Raw genomic sequence first — 9,023 nt, 5'->3', positions numbered from 1 at the left:
TGCCCACCACAGGCGACTGCGTCTAGCCGGCACTAAAGCTGTTCAGTAAACATGGAACTGAATTAACTGCAATTGTGGGAGTTAGTTTTGCCACTTCCACAGTGCTCCCTGGATAGGATTTTGATGCTTAATGTTTTATCCATTGTATAGCTATTGATTTATCTTTGACAGTAGCCAAGGGCCATGAAAATCAAAACACTTATATTTATTTTAAATATTGAGTCATATTCCACCTAACTAGAATATAATTGAGAACCAGGAAGTAAGTAATGTATACTGTAGAGCAACCAAAAGTGATGACGTAAAGGCAATATATTCAATGTATTTGAGACAACAAAATATTTCCCTTGTAGCTAGGGACGGCCAGTGAAATATAAGTGGAAGAAGTGAGTGTCTGGGAACTTTTCCTAAAGGAGGCTGACTCAGGTGGAAAGCATAGCTTTTTGCCCTTCTCACCTTCCTCTTTGTCCTGGCTGGAAGGTGGTTGTGATGGCTAGAGACCTAGCAGCCATCTTGTGACCATGAAGGAACATTGAGTTTGAAAGCCTTGTGTTAAGAAGGCCAAACAGAAAAATAGAAAGTTCTTGGGTCCCTGATGACTGAGGAACCACAATGCTAGCCTCAAACTGCCTACTTATGAAGTTTATTTCTGTGGGGTAAAAAAAAGCTTTAATTAGATTAAGCTCTTTAATTTGGGAATTTATTATTAGGAGTCAGACACAAGTCTCACTAATACAGTAGCATGATTAAAACAATAAAAAATAAATGTCTCTGCCATTTCTTTTTGTTTGCTGAAGTGGTAAGAAAAAGAAAAGGAGTCAGAAGAGGTATCCCATTGTGAACTAGAGCACATGAATAATCTTGGGGGTTTTCAAAGTGAAGCTGCAAGCTGAGTTTGGAGGCAGGGGTTGAGACAGCTCAACTGCTCCACACAATAAAGCAGGAAAGATCATTCTGAGGTGGCTGGGGAGTAGCAGCGAGGCCCAGCAACGTGCAGAAGCCTGCTGTGGATGGCGTCCAGGCATGAGCATGGAGCGGCAGTTGATGGCCTGAATGAAGAGAAGAGGGGACGTCTCTGAAAGAAGACACAAGAACTAAAAACACAGAAGCTTATTAATATTAATGCCGCTTAGATAAATCCAAATAGTTCTATAAACTTCATCAGATGCGTGAGGGGCATCAGGCTTTTGCAACATCACACAAAAAAGACCACTCAGCGTGATGAGCGCATGTCAGGAAAACAAGCCCACTCCGTCCAGTGACGCCGGAGCCAGGTTCCGGGTCCAGACCGCAGGTGGGGCAGATCCTGAAACCTCCTCCTCCTTCTCTGAGCACGCAAAATGAGGGGGAAAACAGATTTAAAAACTCATAGCCGCAACTGAAAACAAGAAAAGGAACCAGTAAGAGCTGCCAAAGAGGGAAAACAGATTATTTCCCAAGAAACAAGAATCAGATTGATCCCAGACTTTCCCATATGTAACAGCAGATGCCAAACGACAATGGAATCAAATCTCAAAATGGTGAAATAAAATCACGTTCAATGTAAAATGCTATGCCCAGTGAGACGACTGCTCCAGAGAAAGGGCAAAAATAAAGACGTCTCCAGGCGTGCAAGAACTCAGAGATTTCAGTAATCATGGGCTCATACTGAAAGAACTGTTTCAACAAGAAGAAAAGTGAATCCTGAAGGAGAAAATGTGGGATGCAAAACTCAACAGAAGATTTTACAGATATCACACATGTGATTTTTTTTTTTTTGAGGGAGATTAGCCCTGGGCTAACTACTGCCAATCCTCCTCTTTTTGCTGAGGAAGACTGGCCCTGAGCTAACATCAATGCCCATCTTCCTCTACTTTATATGTGGGACGCCTACCACAACACGGCTTGACAAGCAGTGCCGTGTCCACACCCGGGATCTGAACTGGCGAACCCCGGGCCCCTGAGGCAGAACGTGCAAACTTAACTGCTGTGCCACCGGGCAGGCCCTGCACAAGGGTGGCTTTTTCAGGCAGGAAGTACATAGGTGGGTGACGCCACAGGAACAAACGTCCCCAAACCCGGAAAGCGTCCAATCACAAAGGTGTGTTTCTGGCTCCTGTCGGCTGAGCTGCAGGTTGGCTGGTGCTCGCGCTGTGCGTTCTTTATTGGGAGATTGAAGCGGCAGAACCAGCTGTATTCACGAAAGGCAGAAAAGAAGCGTGGGGCGCCCTGGCCGTGCAGACGTCGGCTAGCCCGCGGCCCACAGCCTCCGACCCACAGAACAAGTCAGGGGGCCAACCTGCCATGGACGGGATGTGTCCTGAAAACCATGTGGCAGCGGGAGGAGGCACATGCAGTTCTCTCAGGAAAGGGTGTGAATACCTCAGGAACAGTAATACAATCTACCACAAGAGGCAAAAAGACTGGGAAACATGGCTGTTAACAGCTACGAAATCTGGGGAGGAAACATAGGTAATTATATTCTGTGTTTTTAAAGTTCTCAAAATGAACCAAGAAGACGAAGGAAAAACGTTTAGATCCACTAGAACAAACATATTTATATCCTTCTTTTTAAAGTTTAACATTAATCTTGTGAGTGTAGGGGAGGAAAAAACTTTCTCGGGCTGGGGCCCTGGGAATTAAACTGACAAAAGACAGGAGAAAAACAGTGTATTAACATGTGCAGAGGGCATACACCTCTGGGAAACTCAGTGATGAGTCAAAGGGGTGGTTAGAACTTAGAAAGGCTTATACGGGGCTTATAAAGGGCTTATAAAGCATCTCCACCAAGAACAATACGTTTGTAGAGAAGAGACAAGACAAAGGAAAAGGAGTTTAGGCTTTAGGGCCGGCAAACTGTGGGGAGGCAAGCACGTGGGAAGCCAATGGAAATGAGCGTGATCTCCGTAGTGTTTGTTTGCAGAACCGTCCAGGGCTGACCGTCCACGTTCCTCATGGCTGTGAAACTCCCCCCAAGGAGACCTCCGGCCGTCCTCGTTTCTGGGCAGCCTCTGCTTTCAGTCAGACAGGGAAGCTCTCAGAAGACGCCTCATCTACTGATTCTCATTTGCCTCCAGCTCAAAATAATCCTCATGCCAAAGCAGCATGTTTGGGGGCGACATATTCTGATCTCCTATAGGAGATTTGCTCATATTACTAATAGTCCTTCCCATTTATTTTTTAAAGAGGCAGAGATCGTTAGATGTTTAGCAAAACCAAAACGGATGAAATGATAGAACTTTGGGGTTTGAAGGGGTAAAACTTATGCACATTTCCGGAGGAATCTAGATATCTGATGTTTTATTGTGTGTAATTACGACTCTAAGGTACCATATAACTAAATAATTGAATTTAAAACTTCATTTTGTTTTTAAAGATTGGCACCTGAGCTAATGCTGTTGCCAATCTTCTTTTTTTTTTCCTTTTCTCCCCAAAGCCCCCCAGTACATAGTTGTATATTCTAGTTGTGGGCGCCTCTGGTTGTGGCATGTGGGACACCGCCTCAACGTGGCCCAATGAGCAGTGCCATGTCCGTGCCCAGGATCCGAACCAGTGAAACCCTGGGCCTCTGAAGTGGAGCACGTGGACTTAACCACTCGGCCACGGGGCTGACCCCTAAAACTTCATTTTTAAAAATGAAAAGATACCGAGTAATACTGAGCACATAAAAATATTGGACAGAGAACATTGTGAAGAAGTGTGTGTACCAACAACTCAGATATTTTCAGTTGTCAGGAAAAATTGTGCAAGACTTTGAAAGGGATCAAAGGATCCGGATGCCTTCAGTGGAAAACTGCGCTGTCTAGAGCAGGCCCTTCTAGGCGATCCGATTCCGTGGAGTTCGCACCTTTCCTTGTCTTTGAGCTTTTTTACAACACTGTAAATCGTAGATAACATAGCAATGCAAATAATTCTGTTTATACACGTGCAAATGAATTGTGTCCAGTGGAGGGACAACTGATTTCTCTCTCCTCCCACCACCTAAAAAAGCTAGTTTTGCATCTATTTATAGTTTCATTATACGACCTATGTATATGTCTGATCTTTGAATTCTCCTTTGAACTGGTTGAAACATTTTACTTATTCCTTCATTAATTAATGAGTTAAAATCTCTGACATGGGGGCTGGCCTGGTGGTGCAGCGGTTAAGTGTGCACATTCCACTTCGGCGGCCTGGTGTTCGCCGGTTTGGATCCCGGGTACAGACATGGCACCGCTTGGCTCACCATGCAGTGGTAGGCGTCCCACATAGAAAGTAGAGGAAGATGGGCATGGATGCTAGCTCAGGGCCAGTCTTCAGAAAAAAGACGAGGATTGGCAGCAGATGTTAGCTCAGGGCTAATCTTCCTCAAAAAAAAAATCTCTGACGTGTTCATTTCATATTTTTAAGGGTGTCATGATTTTATCTTTTTTCAAGTTGCTTTTTAACACTGAATATTCCACAAAACTTCATTATTATGAACAATTATTAGGAGTCAGTCTCTAATGCTATAAGTTTTGGTAAACATATGTTATGAGACAATATTTCAAATTATTAACTGCAGCCTTTTCCCCGTGATTTTTTTCCTTGACTCACACCCCATTTGACCCAAGCTTGTTCCGTCAGATTCTCTTTCTCAGTGAAGTGAATTCAACGGCGACCATGAGTCCTAAGGCCGGGGGTACGGCGACAGCGACTTGGCAGTGGCAGGGCAACCATCTTCCGTGTGGTCATGGACGGAGAAGCTGAGGGAGGCGCGCCCGATGAGGGGTGGGGGCAGACAGGCCTGTAGCCAGGCTCCTGACTGCTGCCTGCTCCTGACTCTTGGCTGTGGATTTCTGAAAATTGTCTAGAATTCTTCCAATAAATTTTCTTTTTTGATTTACCTAATGTGAGCTGATTTCTGTTACTTGCAAGCAGAATAACTTTAACCAAAGCAAAGTGGCATTAAGGAGGGCGTAAAACCATGACCCTGCTAAGCCCAGGTCTCGACCTGCCTGCCTGGACCCTTGTGGCCTGAGAAGACCCCCAGCTCTACCAGCTTGTTCTCCCTTTAAATCCGTGCTCATTACTCTCAGTGATTTTTCATGCTGTCCAGCAATCCTCCTTTCCTTCCTTGTCTGCGCCCTCTCCCCGCCCCTCTCTGCTCATAACCCCCATCCCTCCTTTCACAGCCTCATCCTGCCATCCTGGCTGGCTTCTTCCCCGATAAAACAGAAACTCTCATGAGAGAATCTCTGCCGCTGATCCCCACTTCCACCCACGTGGCTTCCAGAAGGCCACAATGTCTTGGTTTCCTTTGTACCTCACAGAGTCCTCCTTCTCAGTCTTTTCTCCTAAATCTCCTCATCTATGTGGTCCAACTCGTTAGCCACTAGCCTCACGTGGCTACAGAGCACTGGAGACGTGGCTAGGCTGGACCCGGACTGCTGGGAGCATTCAACACGCCCACGACTTCCAAGTCTTACTAGGAAAAAAGGAATATAAAATATTTCATTAATAGTTTTCATAGTGATCGCATGTTAAAATAACATTTTGGATCTCTTAGGTCAAATAAAATTAGGTGAAAATGAATTTCACCTGTTTCTTTTTTAAATGCGGCTACCAGAAGACTTGAAATTAGTGTGGCTCATGTTACGTGTCTGTTGTCGGCACTGCTCTAAACGGTGGGCTGCTGGGGGCTCCGTCTTTCATCATCTGCTCTTTCTCTCCTCTCACTCTCTCCTGCAGTTTCATGGCTTTAAATCCTTTCTATATGCCAGCAACTCTCTCCTGAGCTCCTGACTTGTGTGTCCAACTGCAACTTGCTCAGCATCTCCACTTGGAGGGCTAACGCACATCTCAAACCGCTCTCCCCTTGACCTTCCCGTCTCAGTTGATGGCACCTCCGTCCGGTTGTTCAAGAGAAAACCTTGGAGTCATCTTTAACGTCTTTCTTTCTCTCAAATGCCACCGACATTTCTTCTGGTGCGCTTATATTCAAAGCGTATCCCGGATCTAATCATTCTTCACTATGGTGGGGTTCCGGACACGTTATCCTCAAATATGGCACCTTGGCATGCTGAATATTTTAAGCTGAAGGAGTTTGAGAAAATGGCAAAAGCACGAAGGTCACTCTGACCTTCCCCCCTCCCCTTCTCTCCTGGAGAAGGTCCTGAGACCCTCCTGTGAGAGCTGCCCTCCCTTCACCCGGACAAAGGAGCATCCTTATCTCCAAGAGGAGGGGTGTGGAGGGGAAGCTGAGTGAACAGGCCTTGTCCAGTCTGCCCTCGTTTACCCCGCTCCGCTCACACTCTGCTCTGTCATATCCTTCCACTCGTCAGCAAACCCAGCACTAAAAACACTCGGGTTTAGCCATTTTTTCGGGTCTTCATTTCCTTATGAAGGCTCTTATGTCATTTAAAATGAATACGTATGCTTTTCTCCTGTTAATCTTTGTCAGTTTAATTTTCAGGCCCTATCAGGGACCCTAAGAGAGTCAAGGAAAACTTTTTTTCCCCCTAAAACAACTTTCCTTGCCACCACTTCTCGCCTGGATTCCCGGGATAGTAAGAGGCCCCCCCAGCGTCTACCCTTGTGCCTGCACAGTCGAGTCTGTTCTCAACACAGCACCTGAGGGATCCTTATAAAACTTAAACAAGTGCTGTCACTCCTGCTGAAAACCCTGCCGAGACTCCCAGTGTCACTCAGAGTGAGAAGCCGAGTCCCCACGTGGCTGAAGGCTGGACCCCACCCGACCCCCAGCGGCTCCCGCCCCGTTCAGCTCGCTGGGCCACAGGCTGCTTCCTAACACAGCAGGCGGCTCCGGTCCGGAGGCCTCAGCGCTCGTTGCTCCCTCCGCCCGGAATGCTCCGCTCTTAAATATTCACGCGGTTGAAAACCTCGGATCTTCACAAGGCTGCGTACTAATTTACCTCCTTCAATTTTTGTTCATATGTCCCGTTCTGAAGGAGGCCCTTCTGTTTAAAATCGCAACCCCCTCCCCACTCTCAGTCTCTTTACTCCCATCGACCTTTGCTTTTCTCCAAAGTACTTACTTACCACCTTCTAGTATCCTGTACAATTTACTCATTTGTCGTGTTTATTGTTTATGGTCATCCTGATGTGGATCAAGGCTGCCGCAGGGAGAGAAGCCCAAGGCGTCCTGGCCTACATGCCGATCTATATGACCCGATTCATATCTAAAGTTATATGACGACACGATAACCAGACCCGACCTGCACTGATACCATTTTAATGACTTTTTTTGCATGATATCTCCTTTGTCTTGTAAAGAAATGTCATGTACCTATGCCTTGTAAATTTAGCCCTACCCCTCAACCCATTGCAGCTCTTCGCCGCCCACGGGCCCTGTCCCCAAGCTATTCTCTGAATAAAGGAGCACCACTACCAGACCTTGAGAGTCCCAGAAATCCTTCTTCCGACTCCTCGGCTTGCCCAGCCTGCATCCATCGCAGCCGCCCTCCGTCCCACTGGAGTGGAAGCTCCCCTATAGGGCCAGAACTTGTGTCTCTTTTGTTTCCTGATCACCCCACTTGTTGGCACATAGCAGACACTCAACCCATATCTGCTGGACGAACATCAGCCTAATCAGAGCGGGCTGATTATCTCACAAGGTGCAGTAAGACAAATTCAGGTCCAGGGTGGCCAAGCTGGAAGCAGAAAAGAAAAGCAGAACCACAAATTGGATTCTGAAATCTAAATCAATAAATCAATTCCTCACTAGGCTCAAAGGCAGCTAACCAAATGCTTTGACTTTGTTCCTGGTTTTTTTTTTTTTTTTTTTTTTTTTTGAGACTGGTTGATACACTTGATTGAGAAAGGGTGGGATCCTGAAAATCTCACTGGGAATATGGGGAAAGCATCAAGAATTGCTGGAACTCTGACCCTGGCCCTCTGAACGGCCTCTTTTCATGCATGCCTTTGGGGAAAGAGGGCTCCCAAGCCAAGGCTAGGAATGGAATGCGGTTGGGGGTAAGGGCAACATTCCTGGGGAGATTAGAGAAGATAGGTTCCTTGCAACCTCTTTTCTACTTCTTTGTTCTGGGTCTATGCCTGGAAGCTAAGGCCATTAAGCAGAAAACAATTGGGAATGCTAAGAAATGGAAGATCAGCAGTCCTGGCCCTTGCCTGATTTTTCACCTCGGTAGGGAGGGGGTACACATGGCCAGACCCAGCAATGTCACTGACATTCTTTCAGCCATAAATGAATATTTATTGAGCTCCTATTATGTGTCAGATACATTCTTGGCCTTGAGGAAACAGTGGTGATTAATATAAGGTCCCTGCTTTCATGGAGCTTATGTTCTGCTTGGGGAAACAGAAAATAGTCAAGTGAAAGATGACTATAATAATTTTAGATCATGGTACATTCTTGGTAGGCACTAAGAGGAAAATAAAGATGGAAATGTGATGGGGGCTGGGCTCCTTTAGCTAGGATGAGCAGAGAAGATCTCTCTGAAAGGTAGTATTTCACTTGAGATCTGGACAATGAAAAGGATCCAGTCAGGCAAAGAACATGCAGGTAGAAAGAAGAGCAAGCACCAAGGCTCTGGGTTGAAGAGGATGTTGATGGAGACCAGAGGAAGCTGACATGGCTCGTGACAGTGAGAACGAGCAGAAAAAGAACAGAAGATGAAGCGGAAGGCCTGGGATGAGGTCACGTTACAGGGTGGGCAGACACTGACAGTTATAGAGAACTGAATATCGTATTCTGGTTTTAATTTTGTAAATAGTACTCTAAATTGTAGGGATGATTGAAAAACTCGTTCAATAGTCCAGGTGAAAGATAATCACAGCTTGGACAAGTGAGGTGGTGGTTGTGATGGAAATAAAAAGAGATGAATGGATTCAAGAGATATTAGATATTTTGGAGTGTGGAAGACAAAATTAACCCAAGTAATTTCTATTTGACAGAGAAAAAGTAAGAGGTGGATAACTGTGCACTGTCACACACCAGCATTTATACACTTCTCAAAGTGGCAAAAATGAACACGCTAATTAAAAACCCAAGACTCTTTCTGTAGTGTAAAAATAAGAAGCATATAAACTTAAAATTATACTTA

Source organism: Equus przewalskii, unplaced genomic scaffold (genome assembly GCF_037783145.1).
Source record: "Equus przewalskii isolate Varuska unplaced genomic scaffold, EquPr2 ChrUn-1, whole genome shotgun sequence".
NCBI lineage: Eukaryota > Metazoa > Chordata > Mammalia > Perissodactyla > Equidae > Equus > Equus przewalskii.
Note: the sequence above shows the minus strand (reverse complement) of the source record.